Source organism: Dama dama, chromosome 31 (assembly GCF_033118175.1).
Source record: "Dama dama isolate Ldn47 chromosome 31, ASM3311817v1, whole genome shotgun sequence".
Classification (NCBI taxonomy): domain Eukaryota; kingdom Metazoa; phylum Chordata; class Mammalia; order Artiodactyla; family Cervidae; genus Dama; species Dama dama.
In genome coordinates, this window is record NC_083711.1 from 55,033,582 (window position 1) to 55,049,519 (window position 15,938).

Here is a 15,938-nt window from a genome sequence, read left to right on the forward strand (position 1 = left end):
GAAAAAAAGCAGTTTTTAGATTTAGACAGATGGTATAGAGAAAATAATGTAGATGAAAAGCCCGAAACAGTTATCCAGAGGAACTCAGAAATAATATGCCATGAGCATGAAAGCATGATTTGCCTCAGGAATAGGATTGTGTGTAGTAGTTGAAGACAACATGTTGTTGGGCTCTGATACTTTCAGAGGTAAATGGTTTTCACTGTGCCTGTTTCAGGTCACCAATGAGAGCTGATTAAATTGATCACATTCCCCTACCCCCACACCCCCTGGATCAGTTCGGTTCAGTCCCCCAGTCCTGTCCGACTCTTCGCAACCCCATGGATCACAGCACGCCCGGTCTCCCTATCCATCACCAACTCCCGGAATCTAATCAGACTCATCTCCATTGAGTTGGTGATGCTATCCAACCATCTCATCCTCTGTCGTCCCCTTCTCCTCCTGCCTTCAATCTTTCCCAGCATCAGGGTCTTTTCAAATGAGTCAGCCCTTTGCATCAGGTGGCCAAAGTACTGGAGTTTCAGCTTCAGCATCAGTCCTTCCAATGAACACCCAGGACTGATTTCCTTTAGGATGGACTGGTTGGATCTCCTTGCAGTCCAAGGGACTCTCAAGAGTCTTCTCCAACACCACAGTTCAAAAGCATCCATTCTTCAGTGCTCAGCTTTCTTTATAGTCCAACTCTCACATCCATACATGGCTACTGGAAAAACCATAGCCTTGAGGAGATGGACATTTGTTGGTAAAGTTATGTCTTTGCGTTTTAATATGCTCTCTAGGTTGGTCATAACTTTCCTTCCAAGGAGTAAGCGTCTTTTAATTTCATGGCTGCAGTCACAATCTGCAGTGATTTTGGAGCCCCAAAAAATAGTCTGACACTGTTTCCACTGTTTCCCCATCTATTTGCCATGAAGTGATGGGACCTAATGCCATGATCTTAGTTTTTTTATTTCTGAGCCAAGAAAAATGCCAGAAAGAAAAATGGCTGTCTGAGGAGGCCTTGCAGATAGCTGTGAAAAGAGAAGCAAAAAGCAAAGGAGAAAAGGGAAGATATACCCATTTGAATGCAGAGTTCCAGAGGATAGCAAGGAGAGATAAGAATGCCTTCCTCAGTGATCAGTACAAAAAATAGAGGAAAACAATAGAATGGGAAAGACTAGAGATCTCTTTAAGGAAATTAGAGATACCAAGGGAACATTTCATGCACATATGAGCACAATAAAGGACAGAAATGGTATGGACCTAACAGAAGCAGAAGATATTAAGAAGAGGTGGCAAGAATACACAGAAGAACTGCACAAAAAAGATCTTCATGACCCAATCATGATGGTGTGATCACTCACCTAGAACCAGACATCCTGGAATGTGAAGTCAAAGTGGACCTTAGGAAGTGTCTAGAGAGGCCGCCAAGAGTGAACGGTAGTTCAGAGTGTGAGCCCCGAGTCAGGCTCCTGTGCCGCAGTGCGAGCTGTTTCACTTCCTAGATCTGTGACCCTAGGCAGACTGCCTTACCTCCCTAGGACAGTCTTTCCTGATTCATAAAACAGGAGTGATTATAATACTATCCACTGTGCCGTAGAATCATTAGGAAAATTAGAGGAATTAAGATGCATCCCATAATGGACTCAAACTATGTGAGTTGTTATTATTTAGTAAACTCAAGTTTGTTACTGGTGGGATGCCAAAGATTGCTAATGTGCTGTCCTTCTTAATCTCCACAACAACCTTATTGGTGCTTGTTAATACCTTTTACAGATGAGGAAATTGAGCTTTCGAAAAGTTAAATAACTTGCCCGGGGTCTGGATTCAGCCTCTGATCTGTGCTATTCCAGGACACTTGCTCTTTGGACTAAAACCGTGATGTCCATGGGAGACAGAGGACAGAGCAGGACTGCCTGCCCCTGTAGCTTCTCACTGCAGTTAGGACTTTACCAGCAGTTTCAGAGAGGCAAGTGCACGTACCAGGGAGCTTTGCGGAACTGTCCATCTGCAGAATTGAGTTCTAGGTCTGGCTTTCATTTGTGATCTTGAGCAAATCACGTAAATACCTTTGAAGGTCAGTTCTTATAATCAGTAGCCAGAAAATAATAGTAAAATTGCTTAAAGGGTCAAGTGAAACTGTGACAATACTAACCACATAATAATTCATGGAACAGAATAAGTTGACCCTCTGGATGTTTTAAATAGAGCAGGTAATATCAGTTAAGTTTTTAAAACCTTATCTTCCCTTTGATGCTGTTTGAATTTTATTTGCTACTTTTCAAAGTGTGAGGCTTATTTTGTTCTTCTGGGAATGAACCTAGGGTTCTAGGGCGCTCAATGGACCAGTAGCTTAGGAACTGAAGTTCTGGACTGCCAAGCACCATAATAATAAAAACATTTAGGGAACATATAAGTAATAAAAGCAACATATTTCTGTGTATTGGTAGTTGGGAGGGTGATGGGTTTGGTAATAAAATGAATGAGGATCATATCTTAAAGATATGTTAGAAAGGAGATTGAGGTTTGTTACAATAGTAGATTGAGGTTTTGGATGGAACACACAGAGTTATGTCTTTCTATGTATTACTCAGCCATCAGCAATATCAATGATCCAGAACTCATATGGCCCCTGGAAATAAATGTCACTAACTTAATGCATGAATTTTATAGAAGACATCTATCTCTTACTTAAACCATTTTTATCAGTTTAAAAAAAAACAGATCTAGTTAGCTTTTTTGACTGATTTCCACAGTTAGAATGAAGAGAGGAGCTTCATGCAAGCACTCATAGTGAGAACATATGTTTTCTTGGTGTGAAAATTTCAAGTAAAGCATGTTCACTTCTGTGAACTCATCTCTGTTTTGTGAGATAGTTTAAGAAAGTGAGATTAACTTATTTTTATAGGGGAGAAAGTTGGAGGTCACAGTGTTTTAGAACCTTGACTTAGGGGTTGGCATCTTATGATTCCTGGACCAGGAATTGAATCCACATCCCCTCACTTGCTGGCAGAAATGCAAAAGGCCAAACAGGAAGAGCAGAAAAAGCCTTGGTTAAGGGCATTATATGAATTCTCTGCAGAATTGGTGTTAATAATTATCTGGGAAACACTAATAAGTGGTTAAATCATGTTGGTGTAGTCTAAGAAGAGGTCCCGACTTCTTTTGAGAAGATTTTCATTTATAGCAGCTTTAAATTAGGAGACAGAACTGGTGTGGGACTCAACGAATATAACCACAGATAACTGGAAAGTTTAGTTGTTCCAGGTGGCTTGTTTCCTGAGATTCTAGATTGCTGTTCTTTCTGTTTTATTTATTTATTTTTAAAGTCTGTAGTAATAGTTGGAAGGTGCTATGAGATGGAAGAAAGGTGCATAATTGTCATCGGTGGTAAATATTAACATTTCTTAATAAAATTAGCATAGCCTTTTAAAATATATTTACTTGAATCAAATACTATAGCTGTTTAGGGCTTCCCTGGTTAGCTCAGACAGTAAAGAATCCACCTGCAATGTGGGAGACCCAGGTTCAATCCCTGGGTTGGGAAGATTCCCTGGAGAAGAGAATGGCTATCCACTACAGTATTCTTGCCTGGGAAATCCCATGGACAGAGGAACCTGGTGGGCTCTAGTCCATGAGGTCACAAAGAGCTGGACACGACTGAGTGTCTAACACTTAAAACTTACCTCTATCGATTTGAAGCTACTCTCTAACAGTCAGATTTTAAAGTGTTTGTTTTTATCCTTGAGGTCTTTATTACTCTACCTTTCCCTCTAAATTTTATCCTTTCATATTATTACATTAAAAAAATATATTTTTGATCACCCCGTCATACTTCTGGCGACAGAATTTAACTTTCTGTGATAATAAGACTTTAGGTAATTTTTAAACTTACTAGTTGTTATTAGTACATAGTTGATCGAAATAACTTGTGAATTACAAACTTTGATAAATAATATTAGAGATGAACGTTCTTTACTGGAAATTTATCACTACACTATTGGTGCTTTTCTTCTGGTTAGTTCATTTGTCAGCATATGAATGTTATTAATTGCAGAAAGAGTTCAGCATACTTTTCATTCTTCCTAATATATCCACTGTGAAGCTTGTTTACACGGATCTGTTGATGAGGATTAGAGTATTAATATGCAGTGTCACTCAGCTCTTTGAACTCCTCCTCAGTTATTTCAAAACCACCGTGCTCTGTCATTTAAAGTTGTCTAAGGGTTTCCCAGCTGACAACCAAATTAGGCCCGCCTCCAATTTTCTTTCAAGCAGAAAACTGGCACACCCCACCTGAGTTGCAAGAGAGGAGTGATTAGGGTTTTCACTATCAGTATTTCTCATTGTCTCCTTAGGTCCTGCTCAGAGGTTCTTTCTAGCACGAGCAGGGCCACAGCGTGACGTGGCGATGAGCAGCTGTGTGCCTCGATTTTGTGGGGTGGGAGGAGGGCGACGGGAAGGAGTGGGGGGGGCAGGTGATCCTGCTTTCCAGGGGCCTTCTCCGGCAGATCAAGGGCACTTAGAAGGGCTGATCTGGAAATTGATTTATCATCTATGTGTCTGCAGACCTTTCATACCCTTTAGAACGATAGGCACTTCTAGGAGTTGCCTATCCTAATTTGAAGACTGTTGTCCTAGTAACCAGTTATATTATGAGCTCTTAATTAAAAAAAATCTCCCCCTTGGTGTTTGTGTGTGTGCACGCACCCGTTGCATGAGCATTCTTTAAACTTAGAACACTGCTGACCAAGGTAAATAGTTTATGCTGTCTAGGATAATGTTAAAAGTCTTAATTGCTTCTAAGCATCTGTTTATAAATCAAGTTTATAAATTGTCCTTTACCGAACATGAATCTTCACAGTCCTCATTCTCTACAAATTCTCCAGGTCGGGATTAACAATCGAATTGCCTGTAACTTTTCCCCCTATACAACTTTTTGCTAATCCTACTCATATTTACTCACACGTTGGCAAAGCATATTTTAAATAGCTCAGTATAAGAAATTATGTGCAGTTTTGAGTAAACAAGAAACAAACGGTGACAGATTACTTTTTATCCTCGATTTGTTTCTTTTGCTTCTCAATTCATAAAATTACTACATGAGACTTCAGATGTAATTTACATTAACTCTTTCCCTTTACAGAAAATGAAACCAGAGAGACTAAACCAATTGTTCAAGGTCATTGAGGTGGTATTAGAATAGGAGAACCCGTGTCTCCTAATTCCCATTACTGTACCTTTTGCTACATCATACCTATTGCTGCCTTTTGCAAAATTGCATTCCTTACCTCTATCCTATTTAATATTATTTCTCCTGGGGACTGATTAGCTTTTATCGACTCAGCATTTTTTTTTTTTTTTTTTTAAGACAGAGAGGCATTTACTTTTTCATATAAGACTTTTCTCAAAACTAAAATACCCCTTATCCCCTGGCAAATATTTTCTGCTGCACAGTAGGATGCAACTAGGCGAGCCGGGGGGCCCCACAGGCCCAGGGCAGGGTCACGGGGTTGTGGGGGGCAGGGAGCGCATGCTAACAGGTCAGAGTAGGGGTGGATTGGCAGAGCGGGGCTAGTGGGAGGTGGGAAGCTTACATCATTTCCCTGCAACTGGGCTCTGGCAAGGCCGTAAGGCCTCACTTTCCCCTGTGTAATAGTTTACCAGATTGCCAGAGATTCGTAAAAGAAAGAAAAGGTATGGCAGGGCTGATGCTCACCCTGCTCATAAATCTGTGCTATAAGATGAAACTGTCAATAAGTAACTAGAACTAGCCAGGACTGTCTGTGCTTCGCTCTCCCCCAGCTGAGTTCCTTTCTGCTCCGCCCCATCCCTGCTCTCTCTGCTGCTCAGATCAGCTTCCTGCTTCTCATGAAGGCTGTTCTCCTGTAAAGCTGGTCAGCTTTCACTGAAAGCATTATATTCATAAGTCTGAGTCAGGTTTTGTGGAAGTATTGTGGGTTTGGTTTTCTTTGGGGGATGGAGGAGGAGGGAAGAATTTAAAAAAAAAAGGAAGGGGCAGGCTGAAAAAGCAAAATCATCATGAATTTTGTTGTCACATCATGCCGGTGTTATAAGCAGCTCTATAGACTGCCGCACTGAAAACATTTCTGTGAGAGGTATGTGCTTGAAAAATGCAAAGGTGACTCTGGGCTGGGGAGCAGACTGTCCGCCCAGCAGCCGCTCAGATGGCGCTAAGGTCGTAATTCTTTCTAGCGTTTTGATGCAGAAAGGGCAGTCGTTACTTGGAACGTGGTACAGTTAGCCAGCTATTGGTAAAATGTTAACTGTCTGCTTGGTCCCCACACCAGGACTCCTGAGATTCTCCTTTAGCTCGAATCCAGCTAGCCAAATCCACAGCATTATACCAGGCTCTTTTGGTGGTGGTTGTAAACAAGGGTGATGATCTTTCATACTTCTCTCATTATTTAGAAACCTCATGACAGAGATTAATGAGAAAGACTTGGAGTAGCCTAGACGAAGCTTCGGATTCATTTGGAGCATTGACAGATGGCAAAAGTAAAAGGAAATGGTTGGTGATTTACTTGTGACCTAAAGTGAAAGTTTTAAAGTTTAGAGGGTATGTTATATCTAAGTGGAAAAGCCTGGAGGGCTAAATTTAAAATTTAGACACATAACCCCACCCACTACAAGTGATTGCATGACCAGTATTAAGACCAGAAGGCTCTGGATGTATCTTTTTCAAAGGAGGTTAGGAAATGTGTATAAATGCCTCTGTTAAGTGGTCAGAAGAATAGGATTAAGAATAAAAATATAACCAACACTGAAGGACATGTGGAGGACTGTATATTGGTTACAAAAAATGCAGGCTATTATGTTATAAAATATTTTAGAAAAATATTTAAGGTAGGAAAAGAGAACATTTTATTATGTACATCGGATAAGCTACTTGTGACAGAATTCATTCAGACTACAAAGGAGGTCCTGCTTAATTTTAAGAATTACTGTGTCATGAAAGAAACTTGAATATTATTATTATTAGCTAATATTAATATTATTAGCTAATATTATTAGCTAATTTTAAATTTATTTTACAAAATTTTGGAATTAAATTGTTTAAATTTATCAACATATAAACATGCCAGTACTATTGTTCTTCTCCACAAAAATGGTAATGCTTAAATCACTGAAGGCCGTTATTCATGAATAGAAAAGACTAGCTATTATAATGCAACCTAAATTCTTCTCCTTAAGAGACGGTGCCATTTAAACTTGATTTCTTCTCAAATATTTGCAAAGAGAGCTAATCTTCATGGTCATATGGGATGATGTCAGTAAGTTAAACCTAATACAGGCTTCTGAGAAGGAATTCCCTCTGTCCTCTCCCACACACAGACAGGTGGCCACCCTGGTGTTCACCTTGCCCATTGTCAAGTGCAGCTTCACGTTAGAAACCCCTGGAGAGCTTTCAGAAGCTCCCCTTGCCCAGGCCCAACCCCAGGAATTCTGCTTTAATTGGCTGGGCGTGGGGCCTGGGCATTGATAGATTTGAAACAGGTCCCAGGTGTGTCCTAACGTGTAGCCTGAGTTGACAACAGCTGCATTACCTGACTGTCCCCGCCGCTGGAGCAGCCCGTTCTGTGTTGGGTGCTGTTTGTATGATGCTGGGTCTGCTCTGCTGTGTGTTGGGTTAGGTCTGAACTTTATAGCAGCCCATCAGATATTTAATCTCTCTTCTCCAAGGCTTAGCTTTTCCAAGAGAACTAGTCTTAGTTTTTCTGTCTCGGGGGGCTTTTTTCCTAGGCCCTTGCCCATTCAGGCTACTCCCTGTGATGGAATTGCGTTTGTTTTGTGAGGATCACTCTTGCATAGGGTGTCCTGGGGACAGAGCCCACCATTCTAGAAGTGCGGTGCCCCGCTCCGGATGCAGAGAATACGGTAAAGCGGTACCTCTCTTGTTCTGGACATCACACTTCTGTTGTTGGTGGCTAAGCTCATGTTAGTGCTTTTGGCAGTCATAACGCTCTGTTGACTCACGTTGACCTCGAAGTCAGCTCAAGCTTCTTCTTTACATGAACTGTACTTAAGTCAGGCCTCTTCTCCTCCATGCATAATACATTTTTTTTTTTTTAATTCCACTCTAGTACCAGGGTTTACATTTATACTTTGGAAACATAAAAAGGAAACCCAATGAATCAGTTCTTCATACAGGGAAAGGGGTATATTCGAACTGGATGCCAGAAGTATATTATATGCATATAGCAGCGATTTTAAAGAGTGATTTAGGCCATTCATTTGAATCCACAGTTAAATTTAATCTTAATTCAGTCCATCTTCCCATCATTTCTTCTGATTCATCACTAGGTGTTTGCTGTTCAAAGTTAGGATCCCATTTGACTGTGCAGCCTGTCTTAATGTTTGTATTCAACACTTGGTCAAACGCCTTTCCAAAATCAAAATACATGGGGGCATTCTCCTGAACCATTTGTGTGTATCTTTATTTTAAAAGAAAATGTGTTGAATGTGTCACGGCTTTCCTGTTTAATGACAGAAATGGAAGAAAATATTTTGCAGATGAGCAGGTGACTTGTCTAGGATCCCAGTTTGCCGCATTCACGGCTGGAACCCAGACTCAGCTCTGCTGGTGGTGACTCCAATGCTCCAGATCAAACCCCAAGTGCTGACGCCGCTTGTCAGTTAGGATAAGAATTCAGAGAAAACAGAAAGGAAATAAAGCCTCCATGGACGCTTCACTGTCTCTTTTGGGATATTTAATATTTAATCCCATAACGTATAGGCCAGTCAACTCTTGCTTTGTTATTCCTTTAGTGTTCTGCCCAAAGCAATAAAAGGAGGAATAAAGTGACTAGCCAGCATTCTAAATGAACTGCAGAGAATAGTATTCTCAGGAGTCTGGGCATCCTAACTCCCCTTGGAAAGTTTTTTCACCACCCATATTTATACACAGTGGATTGTGGTAGAGTAATGTCACGTTGTTCATACTGCATTACAGCGTGGGGAATATTAAATGAAAGGCATATGTAGCTTGACTTTTAATTTTGCAGATGAAGAAACAGACCCAGACACCAAGCACTGTAGCCAGAGTGCTTAGCAGTATACTTAGTACATAGTATGTACTTAGTAAGTACCCAGATATGGCTCAGCTTTCTTCAGTGTTGTTTTCTTCTCCACATAGGAATTGGATTTTTCCCTTTCGTCTCCCCAGCTTTGCCCTCAGGCATTTATTTCCTTAAAACTGTTGAAATGGAACAGATTTTTCAAGAATACCTATTACTTTAGAAAAGCTCCAGTGATGGAGTAAAAAGCTTGGATAACCAGGTTTATTTTTCGTGGTTTTTGACTTTTAAGAAAATAAGCTCCTTTCCTCCCCCTTGAAAAATTGATTTTAAAAAATTGAGTTTTTTTTTTAAAAAGAGAGGAGCTCTCAAGGAATGAATAGCCTAGGGCCAGTCTGTATACATTTAGCCTGAATGTGCACATCTTGATTAGGATCCAATGAAAACTGATGCTCACAAGGCTGACCCTACCGTATGATAAGACCTGCAGTCAGCAGTGATTTAATTATGTTCACTATATTGTACTTCCTAAAGCAAGAAAGTATTCCTTAATACATCTTAGGAAGGTTTGCAATAGCAGTAGTTGAAACAAAAAGGCCTTATAAGTAAATTTAGTCAATCAGACCAAGCTGCCTCTCCAGCCTTTCGGTTATTATAGGTTTGATTGTATGTCCTCCTTCACAGTTTGGAAACACCAAGCTTTATTCACCTGAGGCTGGCAAAAGAGGAGCAGTAAAACCCCTGATGGAGGAGGAAATGGCAACCTACTCCAGTGTTCTTGCCTGGAGAATCCCATGGACAGAGGAGCCTGGCGGGCTGCGGTCCACAGGGTCGCAAGAGTCGGACACGACTTAGCAACTGAACCACCTCCTCTGAACCCCTCGGGAAGCTGCACTTTTGGAGCATCCCTGGCTTCCTTTGCAAACCCACTCAGTAGTCCCAAGTTCCTATTTTGTAGGCATATTTTACATTAATTAATAGTGGTTGTGTTTTTACATGGCTATTCTTATCTCATAGTCTGAAATCCATTCTCATGACCCATTCTTTATTTTTATGCTTCATAATGCTGCTTGTAACTAGGTTTTTTAAGAGGAGATGAGGATGTAAATGTGTAAAGAACTATGAACCAGTATATATGAACTATACAGAAGCACAGTTGAAAACTGTAATATGACAAATAGATGAAGGTATGATTACTAGTAGAATTAGTTAATTTCTTGAGTAGTACTCAATTCAAAGTGTCCATGTGTAGTTTTATATCAACATGGGATATTGAAAAAAAAAACATGAAATTGGGAAATAGAGATTCAATACTTCCTGTTGTAGAATTTTAAAACGTAAAGATCTAAACCCTAACCTTTCTAAATTACTATTCAGAAAGAGCTTATAGACATATTTTCTAAAGCTTCATACAAATATCTTTTTACATGGCATATCCCAATGGTTATTTTGCTAAGTTTTTTCCTTTATTGTTGATTTTATCATTATTAAGAGACCAAAGTCAAGCTTAGCAAATTTTAGAAAGAAATTTAAACTTTAGGTTCAAATTGTAGGTATTTATTTACAAAACGTGTGGCTTTTTACACAGCAAACTTAACTGCTAAGTATGTGTGTGTGTGTGTGTGAAGTTGTCCTTAAAGCCCATAAAAAGGTAAAGAAGAATTGCAAGAAAATAGTGCATTGGTTGCTGAATTACTCATAATGAATAAGTCTGTCTTGGTCTCTTCAGGTTGTTGTAACAAAATACCACAGACCAGGTGGCTTATAAATAAAAAGCATTTATTTCTCATAGTCCTGGAGTTTGGCAGTCCAGAATGAGGGTGCCAGCGTGGCCAGATGAAGGCCCTCTTCTGGACTGCCGGCTTCTCGTATCCTCCCATGACAGAATGGCCAGTTGTGCATGCATGCTCAGTTATATCTGACTGTTTGCAGCCCTATGGACTGTAGCCCGCCAGGCTCCTCTGTCTGTGGGATTCTCCAGGCAAGAATACTGGAGTGGGTTGCCATGCCCTCCTCCAGGGGATCTTCCTGACCCAGGGATTGAACCTGCATCTCCTACATCTCCTGCATTGCAGGTGAATTCTTACCCACTGAGCCACCTAGGAAGCCCCAAATGGCCAATTAAAGGGCACTAATTCCATTCATGAGGACTCAAGCCTCATGACTTGTTACCTTCCAAAGGCCCCACCTCCTAATACTATCACGTTGGGTATTAGGATTTCAGCACATCTATTTGGGGTGGGGGAAAACACCAACATTTAGACCACAGCATTCTACTGCTGCCTCCCCAAAATTCATGAACTTCTTACATGCAGAATGCATTCATACCATCCCAGTAGCCCCAGCATCTTCACTGGTTCCAGCACTGACTCAACAATCTAAATTCCAAAGTCTCATCTAAATATGATCTACGTCAAGTATGAGTGAGATTCAAGGAGTGAGTCATCTGGGGCAAATTCACCTTTAGTTGTGAGCCTGTGAAATCAAACAAACTATGTGCTTCACCAGCAGTGGTGGGATGGGCAGAGAGTTAAACACTCCCACTCTAAGAGGGAGCAATAGGAAAGAAAACCGTAAGCAAGTCAGAACCCAACAGGGCAAACAGCCTTAAATCTTAAGTCTCAAGAATAATCTTCTTACACTTGATGCTGTGCTTGCCAGGCCCACTTAACATGGGCCCTCTTACTGGACACGCGAGAGCCTCCCTGCCTCCGTAGCTTTGCTGAGCGCATCCCCGCAGCATCCCTCTCAGGCAGGGATAGTCCCTGTGGCTCTGTTGGTTTAGAGTCGAGGGAACTTGCAGCCCTTCCCCACCGCTTTGCTGAGTGTTGCTCCCGTGGAGGTCTCTGTGTTGGCCTTCTTTGCTTGCCCTCTGCTTGGGTCTTGTGCCTGTAGCTCCAAATAAATGGCTCCATTCTTGGAGATCTTGATGAAGATAGCTGCTTCCCAACAGCTCTGCTGGGGAGGGGTCTGGCTCCCATGGCTTTGGCTGGGAGTCTTCTGACTTGTTGAAACCTAGGTGATGCCCTTCCCGCTTTTGAAACTGATGATCTGTGAATCACCTTGTCTGTTTAAAAAAGCATGAATTTACTTTTGGCGGGCGGGGTCTTTCTTGCTGCACACAAGCTTTCTCTAGTTTCAGAGAGCCGGGGGCTACTTCCGAGCCGTGGTGCGTGGGCTTCTCATTGTGGTTAGGGAGCAGAGGCTCTAGGTGCACGGACTTCAGTAGTTGCGGCCAGGGTCATTAGTTGTAGTTCAGGGTTCCTAGAGCTCAGACTTAGTAGTTGTGGCACACGGGCTTAATTGCTTTCCAATATGTAGAATCTTCCCGGACCAGGGAGTGAACCCGTGTCTCCTGCATTGGCAGTTGGAGACACTGCCAATGTCTGCCCACTGCTCCACTAGGGAAGTCCTTATCTTGTCTTAAATATCACACGTTTGAAGCAGAACAGTGCTGTGGAATTTCAAGAAGTCTGACAACCAGTCTTTATTTGTTCCTGTCTCTTTCCCCTTGGATTCCAGTTGCAGTTGCTGAGGTGGCTGATTCAATCTCCGGTTCACACACATACTCATCTCATCAAAAACTTTCTTGGCCCCACCGTTAGTGGTCTCTCAAACATGCTTGCTCGTGTTTTGTACAAAGAATAAGCTGCGAGTTTTCCAAATTTTAAATTTCTGCTTCTTTTTTGATTACAAATTCTGTCTTTGTCATTCTTTCTTCTTCATGTTTTACTGTAATATTCCAGGGAGCATTTTGCTTAGAACAAAATTTCAGCCAAATAGCCAGGTTTTTGTTGGATATGTCTATCTTCCACAGGATAGAACCACAAGTTCTGTCTTCCATAAAACACTCACACATGAGCACAGTTTAGCCATGTTCTTTTCCACTTTTTAAGAAGGATTGCCTTGCCTTCAGTTTCCAATAACAGGCTCCTTATTTCCATTCGAGATCTCATCAGAATGGCCTTTACTGTCCCATCTTTCCACCAGCATTCTGTTCAAGGCCACTTCGGAATTCTCTAGAAGATTGAGGCTTTCTCTGCGGCTCTTCTCTTCTCCTTCTGAGCCCTCACCTGGATAGCTTTTAATGGTCTGTTCACTGTCATGTAGGCTTTTTCTAGCCTGCACTTCAAAACTCTTCCAGCCTCTACCTATTACTCTCCATTCCAAAGCCACTCCACATTTTAGGTATTTGTTATAGCAGTACCACGCTGTCAGTACCAGTTTTCCATCTTAGTCAGTTCAAGGTACTGTGACAGAATATCACAGACTGAGTGGCTTATAAACAACAAACATTTATTTCTCACAGTTCTGCAGACCAGAAATCTGAGATCACAGTCATAGTTTGACTATGAATGACAAAGCTTCTTACTAAAAGCATTATTATTACTGTATTTCATATTTAGAAAGGTCCAAAGAAAATGAATGTAAAAGTGTATCTAGGTCTAAAAGTGTATCTGTATCTAGGTCTAAATTAAATAATCCACCAAAGCAAATATATATGACTTGTGTATTGAAATATGTTATTTATACCTTTGATATTATCTTTGCATAAATCTTAGAATTATTTGATTTTTTAAAATATTGAAACCCTTTAATTAGATTTATTTCAAGTTGTATAGGTATCTCTTTCATTATTCAATAAGGGACCTATCCTTATCTGAAGATTCAGGAAAACCCATCTTGGAAGAAGTAATGGATAAGACCCGATGAATAGATAATTAGGTAGACTGGGCTGGGGGTGGTGGGAGGAAATGCAGTGGGCCTGAGGTGAGAAAGAGCAGGATGTCTAGGAGAAACTAGAAGAATATTATAACTGGATTTTAGAAAAGAGCAAAAAAGGTAGAATCATTCAGGTGGAAATTAGGATATGCGAGATTTTTGTGTGCTTTGAGATTATATCCCAAGCCCAGTGGGTAAAATGGAAAGGTTTTCAGCTAGAGAGTGAGCCGTTCATATTTACTTTTTGTCCAGATCGGTTTGGTTGCTGCAGAAGGGGTGCTTTTGAGAGAGGCACAGGCAGGGATGCCAAAGTCTTTAGTCAAGGGATCAGTGGCTTAGTAGTAGTTTAGACCAGGTGGAGCAGTGAAGATGAGAAGTGGACTGATTTTGCGTTGTGTTTGGGAACTTGAATTAGCAGTGTTTTATGATTGAGTGGATGTGTGAGAGTGAGACAGAGGAAACCACATGTTAACAGTAGCTTCCGGTGCATTGCATGATACAGTGACAGCTACTGAAACAGGGACAGCCCCAAGGGAAGCAGGTCTCTTGGCTGGACTTCAGAGGAGACGAATTGGCTTGAAATACAAATGTGGCAGTCATTGGCATAAGGTAATTGCCTCCAGAATGAGTGATGTTGGCCAAGGAGGAGTGTAGAGTGAGGGTAGAAGCTGGCTTGGTAACCCTCGTCCAAGGCCTTGCAAGGAGACCCATCACCGAAGGATTGAGAACATGAAGTACATACTGCTCACCTGCTTTTTTATTTGTTATTGCTATATAGTTTTTTTAGGTAAACTTATTTCAAGATAATTGTCGATTCATGTGCAGTTATTGGAAATTATATCAGGAGATCCCATGTACGTTTTATTCATGTTCCCCTAGTGATAACATCTTGCAAAACTGATAAAATATCACAGCCAGAGTATCAACATATATACAGCCAACATGTAGAACATTTCCATCTCCTCAAGGATCTCTGTGTTGCTTTTTGTATTGTCACATCCACTTTCCTCTTGCTCCCTCCCCTTTTATAATTGCTCGCAATTGCTAATCTGCTCCCCATTTGTCTAATTTTGTTACTTTAGCATGTTTATAGAAATAAGGTCATATAGTAAGTAGTCTTTTGAGATTGACTTTTTCATTCAGCATAATACCCTGGAGATAAATGCAAGTTGTGAGTGCATCAATACAGTTGACTCTTTAACAATATGGGTTTGAACTGCACAGGTCCACTAGAACATGGAATTCTTTTCCAGTAAATATGTTTCGCAGTATTACATGATCTGTGGTTGGTTGAAACCACAAAGGGTTGACTGTAAAGTTACACACAATTTTTAATTGTTCTTGGGAGAAGAGGGGTGAGCACCCCCTAACCCCTTCATTGTTTAAGGGTAAATTTCATCTGTTTTCTAATTGAAATTTTTGCTTTTCTTACTGCTGTGTTCTGAGAGTTCTTTATATATTCCAGTTAATAGTTGTCAAATATGTGGTTGGCGTGTATTTCGTCCCTGTCTGTACCTTATATTTTCATCTTCTTTGTAGAGTATTTGGCAGAGCAAAAGTTTTGAAGTTTGTTGGGATTCATTTGATCAGTTTTTCCTTTTATGGACTGTGTTTCTGTTGTCCAAGAACTGTTCACCTAGCCCCTGTATTCTGAAACCTTTCTAATTTTCTTCTCTGAGAGCTTCATGGTTTTGGGTTTTACTTTTAAGTTCATGAGTCATTGTGAGTTAATTTTTGTGTGAAGTGTGTTTCTTGGGTTGAGGTCCTTTCTTTGCTCTGGGTGCCCAGTTGCTCCAGCACCGTTGGTTTAGAAAGGCCACCCTTCATCTGTTGAGTTGCTTTTGTGCCTTGGTCAGAAAAAAGGTAGGTGTATTTAAGTGGATCTGTTTCTGCTTCTCCATTCTGCATCACTGATCTGTTGTGTCTGCGTCTCCAGCAATATCATACATTCTTGATAATTACTGTAGCTACATATAAAGTCTTGAAATCAGATAGGCTGATTTTTTCACACTTCATTCTTCTTTTTCAAAATTATTTTAACTAATCTAAAACAGTTTATTCTAGTTCTGAAAGAACTAGAATAGACTTTATACAGAAAGTTCTAGACTTTGTATGAAGCCCAGACTAATCTTGTCTCCACTGCATTTTCAAAAATCTTGCTGAGAATTTATTTTTAAGGAATTGTGTTAAATCTGCATA

At 40.7% G+C, this 15,938-nt stretch overlaps 1 protein-coding gene across 8 annotated transcripts in view; it reads left to right on the forward strand.

Moving 5' to 3' along the window:
• Window positions 1-15,938, forward strand: part of BBX (BBX high mobility group box domain containing) — a 287,251-nt gene that overhangs the window by 73,054 nt on the left and 198,259 nt on the right. Inside the window, exon 1 of one of the 8 annotated variants that reach the window (XM_061134246.1) lies at window positions 6,016-6,098. The exons of the other annotated variants lie outside the window; for them this stretch is intronic. The gene's annotated coding sequence lies outside the window, so the exon portion shown is untranslated. Of the gene's footprint in view, window positions 1-6,015; window positions 6,099-15,938 lie in introns of those variants that run through there. 8 annotated transcript variants of the gene reach the window in all.